Here is a 12,505-nt window from a genome sequence, read left to right as displayed (position 1 = left end):
AGAGGTTCGAAGGCGATCAGATACCGCCCTAGTTCTAACCATAAACGATGCCAGCTAGGAATTGGGTGTAGCTACTTTTATGGCTCTCTCAGTCGCTTCCCGGGAAACCAAAGCTTTTGGGCTCCGGGGGAAGTATGGTTGCAAAGCTGAAACTTAAAGGAATTGATGGAAGGGCACCACCAGGAGTGGAGCCTGCGGCTTAATTTGACACAACACGGGAAAACTTACCAGGTCCGAACATAAGTGTGTAAGACAGATTGATAGCTCTTTCTCGAATCTATGGGTGGTGGTGCATGGCCGTTCTTAGTTCGTGGAGGGATTTGTCTGGTTAATTCCGATAACGAACGAAACTCAAATATATTAAATAGATATCTTCAGGATTAGTGCTCTTCATCGAGTGTTATTGTGGGCCGGTACAATTACTTTGAACAAGCTCACCTCTAGCTGAACCCTCCACGAGGGTGCCGGCTGGGCAATGGACACTGCATTACCCCGGACAAGGGTAATGCACTGTCGCTTGCTCTGTCCGGGGTAATGCAGTGTCTAGCTAAGGCTATGGTCCGGCGTCTTCCCGATTCAAAGTCGGGGGAACCGAACCAGGGCCATGGCTAGAGGTGCCTGGCGGTCAGGCCTAAAACGCTAGGGGGTGGTCCCCCCGAAAAATATTAACCAGTATGGACCCTCGGGCCAACTATGGAGTCGAAGAAGGAGCAAGCACGGGTTGGGATGTCAACCCAAACGTCGGTGGAAAGCGTGACTGCTACCACCGGCGGGCACGGGGAGGAGCAGTCCTCTCTGCGTGTCGCCAGCGGACACACCTCAGACTAGGCGGGAGCAGGCCAGGTCAGTTGTAAAGCTACTGCCACAATAACAACAACAAAAACAACTCACTCCGTGGCCTGCAAGTTGAGCCGCACAGATGCCGTAGTCGATACAGACACGGATCTGGAGAGCGTGCTCTCTCTAAGCAGGACGGACGAAGAGAGCCTTCTCCGCTCGCCGGAACCAGGCACCAGCTCCCTGCGTAGGGAAGGGCCGAAGCGTTCCAAGGAGGGGATGAAGGCCAAAGCGCAATACAAAGCGGCCCTCAACATAAAAAGCCGGCTGCAAGGCAAAGCAGACATCTCCCAGGAGGAGAAGGTCAAGCTAGCCTGGGCCGAGCAGAGAGTAGAGGAGGGTCGGCTACACTATGCCCAGATGCCACAGATGAGGGCGTCGAATGGCGAATATGCCAATAAGGTGGAGGAGATGATGGCCACCAAGAGGCAACGCTCGACTGAGAGTGCCATTAAGGACACTCCAGCGAGCAAGCGGCAACGCGGGCCCAGGAGTGCAGCCCCTCCACCGAAAGCGGCCAAGAAGCCAACGAAGCCGAAAGCGAAGGTCAGCGAGGTGACCAAACGACACCTGATCGTGGCACTCATTGACCGCAGCGAAGAAAACGGCAAGATGTCAGCGGCACAGTGGAAGCTGGTGCACGCGCGTCTTGTCGACGCACTCTTTGCACAGATGGAGGAAGACCCCGCGGCCCCAATGCCCACGTTCGATGGTGCTGGGTGGCTAAATGGGGTTAAGATCCTGAAGTGCAATGATGACCCAACCCTAAGGTGGCTGACGCGTACGGTCTGCCAACTGGAGGCGATGTGAGAGGGGGCCAAGCTGGAGGTTGTGGACCGGGAGCTTATCCCGTCCAAGCCTAAGGCGAAGGTACTCTTCCCCATCACAATCCAGGGGGACCGAGCGCTGAAGCTCCTTCAGCGGCAAAACGCGGACGTGCCAACGGCCGATTGGAGGATCCTACACATTGGTAGCCCACTACCCAACGAGGGGGGCCAGTGTGTGATCCTCCAAATAAACAAGGAAGCAGAGGATCTGCTATACCCCAAGTTCGGGAAGATGGCGTGGGGCATGGGTAGCGTCTACCTGCGCCTCAAAAAGCGCCACCCTGAGGACAAGGACGCGCATACCCTGCAGGCAGGCGAGGTGGAAAAGGACCTAGGTCTCGAGTCCATCGTGGAGGCCGCCCAGGGTCTTGCGCTTGAAGACGAAGAAGAGGAAGACGGTGACCTGACGCTGGTAGTCAACTCGTCAGGTGCAAGCGAGCCAGCCACCCATGCTGAGTGTGCTGCAGCTCAACTTGCATAAAAGCAAGGTAGCGTCGGCGGAGCTCCTCATCGCCATGGAGCAAGGGCTCGCCGACATAGCTCTAGTCCAGGAGCCCTGGATTGCGACAGGCAATTCAGTGGCCGGACTAAAGTCCTCAAATCATAACCTGTTCTACTCAACATCGGTAAGCAGGAGCAGAACCGTCGTACTCGTACGAAAGGGAATCCATGCTTACCTTATGTCTCATTACAGCACGGATGACCTGACGGTTGTGATGCTGGAAAGTGAGGAAAAGCGCCTTCTGGTGGCTTCCTGCTACATGGCTCACGACAGACCCGCACCACCCGACGAACTCAGGAGCCTGGTGACAGAAGCCGGCACCAAAAACTATCAACTCGTCATCGGAACGGACGCCAACGCCCACCATAATGTGTGGGGAAGCACCGACATCAATGACAGAGGTGAGTCACTCTTAGACTTTATACTAGCAACTAATCTATATATAGCAAACGTTGGGGAGGAGCACACCTTCGTAGGTCCGACCTCATCTAACGTGCTAGACCTAACACTTGCAATGGGAAACAGTACTACGGTATCTAGCTGGAGGGTCCTCGATAGACCATCCTTCTCAGACCATAAGTACATTCAGTTCAAGTGCGAATTCAAACACCCTTCGAAGACAACAGTCTATAGAAACCCCCGGAACACAAACTGGGCAAAGTTTAAAAAGACAGTTACTTCGAAGCTCGCGAATCCAGGCTCAGTGAAATCCGCGGAGGATATAGAGAAGTCCCTAAAGACCCTATCCAACGAGCTACTGAACGCCTACCATGCATCGTGCAAACCCTCGAGAACGAAGAGGAGGTCCAAGCCACTCTGGTGGAACCGAGATCTCTCTCTCCAAAGGAACAACCTCAAGGAATTCTTCAAGATCGCCAAACAAGCGAACGAGGAGATTGTCAATGAGGAATATAAAATCCTACTTAGGAGCTACAAGAAGGAAATACGTAAGGCACAAAGGAACTCGTGGAGAAACTTCTGCTCCAACATCGAGAAAGTGCCCGAAACCGCCAGGCTTCGGAAGCTGCTTTCAAAGCAGCCCACAGTACAGAGCCAACTAAAACTAGACAACGGACAGTGGACAGAGGGCAGCAAAGAAGCCCTAACAGCACTAATGGAGGCGCACTTCCCTGGATGCACCGAGGTCACTGACGCCAAGGAGCATCAGGACCTAGCAACCGAGGAACAGCACCCTCCAATAGGTCTGTTAACCACTAAGAGAATACACTGGGCCATAGACTCCTTCGCGGGCATAAAAGCACCAGGACTGGACGGGATATTCCCAGCCATGATGCAGTTGACCAAAGAGGTTATTACCCCATGGCTCCTCGCAATATACTCAGCATGCCTAAGTACGGGCTATATCCCCATCCAATGGAGAACCTCGAGAGTTGTCTTCCTCCCTAAGGCAGGAAAGTGCAGCCACGTGAGTCCCAAGGACTACAGACCGATAAGCCTTACCTCCTTTATACTAAAAACACTAGAAAAGCTGTTGGATTTGCACATCAGGAATGAGGTAGAGGAACTGATGTCAACAAACCAACACGCCTACATTAAAGGGAAATCAGTGGAGACGGCACTACACTCGCTAGTAGACACCATCGAGAGCGCCCTTCACAACAAAAAGTATGCTTTGGGAGCATTTGTGGACATCTCAGGAGCATTCAACAACGTGGCCACAACCGCAATAACAAGTCGCCTAGAAGCGAATAACATACACCCTGCAATCAACGTCTGGATCAAAAACCTCCTAAGTTGCAGACGGGTGCAATCGGAGTGGGGCACTGCTTCCATGGTAAAGGGGGCACACAGAGGCACACCTCAGGGTGGAGTCCTGTCGCCACTACTGTGGAATCTGGTGGTCGACGACCTCATCAAGAGATTTGAAAGGAAGGCCCCAAAGATAACAGCTTATGCAGATGACATAAGCATACTTATTACGGGTGTATGTCCATCGACCCTCAGCTCCTTAATGGAACGTACACTCAGGGAGATACGTGAGTGGGCGGAAGAGGTACCAAGAGGTACAAGGTACCGATATGGACCCCCCCGAAAATTGACCAAACTAGGCTGACCCCAAAATCACAGGTGAAATACCTAGGCATAGTACTGGACAGCAAGCTGGCATGGAGGCCCAATGTAGTGGAAAGGGTGAAGAAGGCTACCATTGCGCTTTATGCATCCAAGAAGATGCTCAGCAGCACATGGGGCCTGTCACCTGCTCTAATGCACTGGATCTACATCTCGGTGGTGCGACCAACTCTGCTGTATGGAGCCTTAGTGTGGTGGCAGGCTACTGAAAAGAAGACATACCATAAGCTTATGGAGAAGACTCAGCGACAGGCTCTGCTCTGTATTACAGGGGCGCTGAGGTCAACCCCAACAAAAGCACTCGAAACCATACTCGGAATCGACCCCCTGGACATTCACGCTCGCCTGATTGCGGGAAAGGCAGCACAACGCCTCATAGCATCAGGAAATCTATCGCCACAAGGATACGGGCATAGTTCAATCGGCAGGGAAATGACCAGATCAACTGACTACATGACCCCCCAAACTTGCCTTGACGTCAAAACAACCACATCTCTGGGACCTGAAGACTGGAAGATTGGAAGGGACCAAACTGAGCACCTCAATATATACACAGACGGCTCCAAGATGGACGGAGGAGTAGGAGCGGGCCTATACTGCACAGACCCCGAGATAAGGCTGTCGTATAAGCTACCCGACCCATGCAGCATATTCCAGGCAGAAGTTTTTGCCATCGGGAAAGCAGCGGAGGTCGCTCTCCTCACAGAACGAGCACACGATGCGGTCAACCTATTCGTCGACAGCCAAGCGGCGATAAGATCCATGCAGTCGTCCGTGGTCAGTTCCAGAAGTGTCTTGGCGAGCAGGGAGGCATTAGACATCCTAAGCACGACAAAGACAGTGCGGATCTATTGGGTTCCCAGCCACCAGGGCATCGAAGGAAACGAAGCGGCGGACGTACTAGCTAAGGAAGGCGTCGGGCTGGAGAATAGGAGAACCGAGAACGTGCCTGTCTCCCTCAGAACGCTGCAAGGCGATCTAGAGAAGCAGGCTAGAGCACAGACTGATAGCAGGTGGAGGAGTACCACCACCTGCAGAACCTCGAAGATAATGTGCAAGGAGCGCAACGAGAAACTTAGCCACTACCTACTGCACCTACCACGAAAGGACTGCAGACTGATGGTGGGAATACTAACAGGTCACTGTCTGGCTGCTGCACATGCAGCAAAGCTAGGCATCACCAACAGAGACAGTTGCAGGAAATGTGAGGAACCTGGGGCTATCGAAACCCTGGAACATCTCATCTGCAACTGTCCGGCTCTCTCAAGGGCAAGGAGGAGATACCTGGGCGCCCCAGTGTTGGCATCACTGGAAGATGCCTCCAAAAGGACGCCTCAGGAACTGCTGGCCTATGCTAAAAACACCTCGATTCTCTGGGACTTTTTAAAACCACATTAACACTCCCGCGACGGTTCATACACCCTCCCATCCGGATAACTAAGCGCCATATTGGCCTATGCGCGGCCCCGCTGAGGGCCGTCCGGGTTAACCTAACCTAACCTATCTTCAGGATTATGGTGTTGAAGCTTATATAGCCTTCATTCATGGTGGCAGTAAAATGTTTATTGTGTTTGAATGTGTTTATATAAGTGGAGTCGTACCTGTTGGTTTGTCCCATTATAAGGACACTAGCTTCTTAAATGGACAAATTGCGTCTAGCAATAATGAGATTGAGCAATAACAGGTCTGTGATGCCCATAGATGTCCTGGGCTGCACGCGCGCTACAATGAAAGTATCAACGTGTATTTCCTAGACCGAGAGGTCCGGGTAAACCGCTGAACCACTTTCATGCTTGGGATTGTGAACTGAAACTGTTCACATGAACTTGGAATTCCCAGTAAGTGTGAGTCATTAACTCGCATTGATTACGTCCCTGCCCTTTGTACACACCGCCCATCGCTACTACCGATTGAATTATTTAGTGAGGTCTCCGGACGTGATCACTGTGACGCCTTGCGTGTTACGGTTGTTTCGCAAAAGTTGACCGAACTTGATTATTTAGAGGAAGTATAAGTCGTAACAAGGTTTCCGTAGGTGAACCTGCGGAAGGATCATTATTGTATGTTTCTACCGTTAACAAAAAAATATATATATTGCCAATTTACCAAACAAAATATGTTTTTATAAAATCATAATTGTAAAATAAAATATATTCAGTTGTATATATTATATGTTTATATTAATTATATTGCCAATATACTCATTTAGTAGTAGCTATACATATAACATTGTGTTCTATGTGTGTAGCAATTAATATATAAATACATATTGATGATATTATTACAATAATATTGATTTATAAAATCTGTGTGCATATGTACCATAGTATGCACGCGTTGCGAATATGTATTGTCCATCATAGCTATGGGCATACATTGGTTAGTGCAACAGCCTAAAAAGTACAATGTTGTACCTGATTTCAGGTTAATACTTTTATATAAATTGATAATTATCAAACAAGCCAAAATACATATTATATTATTTAACAATATGGTAATATATCGTTTATATAAAACTAAGACATTTCGCAACATTCTTTTAGGATAAAATTAACATTTATTGAAGGAATTGATATATGCCAGTAAAATGGTGTATTTTTAATTTCTTTCAATAAAGACATATCTGACAAATAAATGAATAAACAAATTTTAATCACTCTAAGCGGTGGATCACTCGGCTCATGGGTCGATGAAGAACGCAGCAAACTGTGCGTCATCGTGTGAACTGCAGGACACATGAACATCGACATTTTGAACGCATATCGCAGTCCATGCTGTTTGGTACTTTAATTAATTTTATAGTGCTGCTTGGACTACATATGGTTGAGGGTTGTAAGACTATGCTAAATAAGTTGTTTAAAAATATTACGAAATTTTTAAGCATATTGTATATTATTGGATATATATAATATATATATATATATATATTCATAATATTGATATTAAATGGAAACGCATTATCTCTCATTGTTGTATATATTTGTGTGAGAAGAACGAAGAAAAATATATATTTTTTTGTCCTTTTTGAATCAAATAATACTGAGGAATGTCTAGCATAAAAAAATAATTAAAGTTTTTTCATCTAGAATTGCCTCTTATTAATGTTTCGAAAGGAAATTTTGTTGTAAATATAAATATTTAATATTCTTCGTGATATTCGTTATAAAATACGAATATTATAATGATTTCATTATGAGAACGCTCTATATATAATAATATAGTGTAATTATCATTATAAATTTTAATATACGTATATACAACCTCAACTCATATGGGACTACCCCCTGAATTTAAGCATATTAATTAGGGGAGGAAAAGAAACTAACCAGGATTTTCTTAGTAGCGGCGAGCGAAAAGAAATCAGTTCAGCACTAAGTCACTTTGTCTATATGGCAAACGTGAGATGCAGTGTATGGAGCGTCAATATTCTAGTATGAGAAATTAACGATTTAAGTCCTTCTTAAATGAGGCCATTTACCCATAGAGGGTGCCAGCCCCGTATAACGTTAATGATTACTAGATGATGTTTCCAAAGAGTCGTGTTGCTTGATAGTGCAGCACTAAGTGGGTGGTAAACTCCATCTAAAACTAAATATAACCATGAGACCGATAGTAAACAAGTACCGTGAGGGAAAGTTGAAAAGAACTCTGAATAGAGAGTTAAACAGTACGTGAAACTGCTTAGAGGTTAAGCTCGATGAACCTGAATATCCGTTATGGAAAATTCATCATTAAAGTTGTAATATTTTAACAATATTATAATAATAGTGTGCATTTTTTCCATATAAGGACATTGTAATCTATTAGCATATAACAAATTTATCATAAAATATGACTTATAGTTTATTCAAACTATTATGCTTGCATTTTAACATAGAATAAATGTCATTAATTTGATAAAGTGTTGATAAATTAAAATTAATACAGTGCGTTAATTTTTCGAAATTATATAATGGCATAATTATCATTGATTTTTGTGTTTATTATATGCATTTGTATGATTAACAATGCGAAAGATTCAGGATACCTTCGGGACCCGTTTTGAAACACGGACCAAGGAGTCTAACATATGTATGTGCAAGTTATTGGGAGATAAACCTAATAGCGTAATTAACTTGACTAATAATGGGACTAGTTTTTTAACTATTTATAGATAATTAACACAATCCCGGGGCGTTCTATATAGTTATTTATAATAATATTTATATTATTTATGCCTCTAACTGGAACGTACCTTGAGCATATATGCTGTGACCCGAAAGATGGTGAACTATACTTGATCAGGTTGAAGTCAGGGGAAACCCTGATGGAAGACCGAAACAGTTCTGACGTGCAAATCGATTGTCAGAATTGAGTATAGGGGCGAAAGACCAATCGAACCATCTAGTAGCTGGTTCCTTCCGAAGTTTCCCTGGTGCTGGTGCATTTTAATGTTATATAAATTAATCTTATCTGGTAAAGCGAATGATTAGAGGCCTTAGGGTCGAAACGATCTTAAACTATTCTCAAACTTTAAGTGGGTAAAAACCGTAACTTTCTTGATATGAAGTTTAAGGATATTGTAGAAATAGAATCGGGATAGAATAGAAGCAGCGAAAACACTTCTGTTCTTTTCTTGGGTTGTATTCGGAATGAATTCAATTTATTCTTCATAAACTTATTTAGCCTAAAGTACATAATGTTCTTGGTTGAGTTCTGTCGCTAAGGGCAGCGGCAGAACGGGATCATGTAGCATGCCATATGTATGTGTATATTTATGTTTGTAAGAATGTATATGCAGAAGGCATATACATTGGAATGCTCATTCGGCCACTTGGAATATATTGCCGACACTGCAGTTCTCACGCTGCAGACCAGTCCACATATAAGGGGCTGATCGTATTACGGCTCTTGAGTGTGGCTATGTTACGTAAACATTGCGACAAAGTGTCTTTATGTTTATGAGCGTGATACTCTACATTAACTTTGGGCATATGACCACTTGACATATTGTATACACTACAATACGGTGGGCATATGCTTATTTGGCATACAACATACTACACCTCCCTTTTTAGAGAAATAACGTAATATAATTATGTAGTTTTTTTTTTTTTTTGTTTTTTTTAAAATCCTTTTGTTTTTTTTTTGGATATCTTGTATGTTGATTATCTCTTTTTTTTTTTTTTTTATATATATATAGTTAAATATCCGCAACTCGATTTTAAGTTTTTTAACAAAGACTTTTATTTTACAACTTAAATATCTTTATGTCACAAGATTTAAATGAATTCCCCGACTTGACTTTCGGTCTGCTTGTCTCAAACGGAACTGATCTCTCTGCTGCTGGCTAGTTTCCATGAGCCCTTCTCTTGGAACTCCCGACTCTGGCTTCGGGCGTTGCTTTCCTCGGCTGCATCTTCGTGTCGGTGGCGTACGTGCCTGGATCGATATTTGGGGATGCGTCGGCTTTGATGAAAGGCATCCACTGCTGGCGATCGGTGTTGCATTACATGACGGAGCTAGGAATGTGATACTCCTTGGTTTTATGTCTAGCTTTGATTGGTCCTCATGAGTGGCGTGATTCTAAAGAATCGATTTCTCGAGAGTGGCGTGATTCTAATGTTGCTGAAACAATGTGGTCCATTGTTTATATTATGGGGGGCCCTAGCTTGGAGTATGGGAAGAAACAGTTATTGATTCTTGAGTGGGGTCCTGTTACTTGTGTGGATGGGGTGGATGAATTGTACATAAACATAATGTGTATGGGATGTGGGGAATTATGGATATGTCACTCCCCCAACGTTTGTTATTAGCCTGTCCCTAGGCGATTACCCTCGGGTGTAGTGACGGGGTGTCAAGTGCGGTGGCTGAGGTTGGTTCCTCTTCTGCTTCTATTATAGGGTTTATACATTTAACCGTGACTCTTTTAGAAGTTTTCGTAAATTTAACAGCTACATAACTTAGTAGTACTAATATAATTATGACAAATGAAATTAGTAGACTTATTTGTAATAGGTTACTATATGTGGTGTATTGCATAATTATTTCATTAGTTTGGACATACGACAGTGGTTTTATTTTAGTTATGTTGTTGTTGACATAAACATTCTGGGCAAAATCTAACATTGTGTTTGATATTGTAAATTCATTTAATTGGATTGAACAGTTGTAGATTTTTATAATGGTATTTCCTTCCGCTATGATTTCTTGGTTTACACAATTCTGATTTAGCGTTGTTTTTGGAAGATTCCACGTGATTAGTATATTGGGTTCAATAAAGTTTATTTGAAAGTTTTGAAAAGTTTTGGAATATGGACATTTAGTGGGAGTTTGCATTAAAATTCCTTTTATACAATTGTCATTGGTTTTCAATCTAGTTTCTTTAACAAATACTTCTTCATTTTTTATGTAGTACTTGTCGTATGTCATATCTGTTAACATGTTATTTAATTCGTCTGGATACGGAACGATTTTATAGATTGGTACTTTTGTAATGTCTTTGGGAATGTTGGAAATTATTAGAATTTCGTTGGTATCGGATTTTAGCCATGTGGAGGTTTTTATATTTAGTATTTTCTCAGAATTTATTTGTTCCAGGTAGTCTTGTTTTAATAATTTTGGATTAAATATACCGAGCCTAGTTAATTGCATACCTAGTTCTATATCTTCGATATATTCTGTGAAATGTTGTAGATTGAATATCAAAATTTCTATTTGTTGATTCCTGTCTTTTTCTTCATTTAGTTTGTTTATAACGTTTATTCCGCTATTAACTGCATCTATTACCAAATTTAGTTCATTCATTTGAATGCTATGGCTGGCTAAATTTTCTATTTTTTGTTCCAAATCGACTTTATCTTCCTGATCTAGTGTTCCAAAGAGATATTTGTAGGCTGTTCCTACTATATTGATTAGGCCTCTTTTATTTCTTTTGGTTATTTTTAGCCCGTTCATTTCTCTTTGCAATTTGTCTACTAGATATTTTATTTGGATTATGTCCTGGAATTTAGTGGCTTGCCTTAACAAATTTTGGTATAGTTCTTCGGTTTTAGTTACATTAACAGTTAGATAATGGTATTCGTAATTGATAGGTATGTTGATCGATCCAGTTTTGAATATCATATATCCGTTTTGGGATTTTATAGAATTTATTTCTATGTTTTGGCCCTGTGCCATTACGATGGTAATTATGAGGAAGATGAGGATTTTAATTGTGTTGAAGTTCGCCGATTCCATTAACTTCCTCGGTTTCTCTGGAATTATTATATTTGCTTCTATTAGATTTCTTCTTTTTCTTGAATTTTGATTTATAATGAGTTATTTTCCTACCCCTATTCTTTTCTTCATAATGTTTTTCGTCTACCTGTCTAATTTCACCCGTCCTTTTGAAAGGATTTGTTACCTTAGACTTAACTAGAGGTGATAGTTTATAGCGGGTATCTACTTCATACTCTATGCGGTTTTTATTTAATTGAGTGATTTTATTCACTTTATTTAGTTGTGTGTCATAATCAGGTGAGCCTGCATAAATGAATATATCAGCTGGTGTCCTATTTGTGGTATTATGTTTGGTTTTATGATTATAAGTATAAAGAATTAATTAAAACTTCGTGAATCTATCTTCTGTGTTATCCTCGCTAGATATTATTCCTAATTTTTCATTTACTGTTTTATGAAATCTTTCTACGTCAGATATTCCATTTTTGCTGGAAGTGATCTCTATTTTGACGTTTTCCGCATTCAGCCATGCTTGCAATGCTGTGCACATAAAAGCTGAATCTTTATCGGCTTTGATTTCAATTGGTTTGCCCATCTCGTTAAAAACTTTCATGATGGCTCTTTTTGCTTCTAACCAGTCACGACTTTTTACTTCTACAAGAGTGGCAAACTTCGAGTATACGTCAATACATGATAGGAACTGTTGGTTACCAACCATATAGAAATCCATGACGTATTTCTCTCTGATGTTCAGTATTTCCGGTGTAGTTTCGAATGCCAACTTCGTATTTCTATGCTCTGTTTTGGCAATATTACAAGTAGGACATTCGTTTATGATGTTTTGGATTAGTTTTTGATAATCCGGGTAATAGTATTTTCCCCTAAACCAATTGACGGTTTTCTCTATCCCTGGATGGAGTAAGCCTTTATGATTCTTTAATATGGTTTCTTTAAATTCAGCGTAATTCTGAATATCTAGGAGTTTCGTGCTTGATTTAATAGCTTTGGTTATATTGTTAGAATTAATGATTTCTAAATAGGCTTTTTG

The 12,505-nt window shown here is 42.5% G+C and overlaps 1 non-coding gene across 1 annotated transcript; it reads left to right on the top strand.

Annotated features, from left to right (window-relative positions):
• The first annotated feature begins 6,911 nt into the window (after positions 1–6,911).
• Positions 6,912–7,090, top strand: LOC113566220. The gene has a single exon (XR_003408998.1). It is a non-coding gene; the product is annotated as a 5.8S ribosomal RNA (ribosomal RNA).
• Positions 7,091–12,505: the final 5,415 nt, after the last annotated feature.

This window comes from Drosophila persimilis, unplaced genomic scaffold, assembly GCF_003286085.1.
Source record: "Drosophila persimilis strain 14011-0111.01,24,50 unplaced genomic scaffold, DperRS2 tig00000622-arrow-arrow-pilon, whole genome shotgun sequence".
Taxonomy (NCBI): Eukaryota; Metazoa; Arthropoda; class Insecta; order Diptera; family Drosophilidae; genus Drosophila; species Drosophila persimilis.
This window is presented reverse-complemented; position numbering and strand designations above follow the sequence as displayed.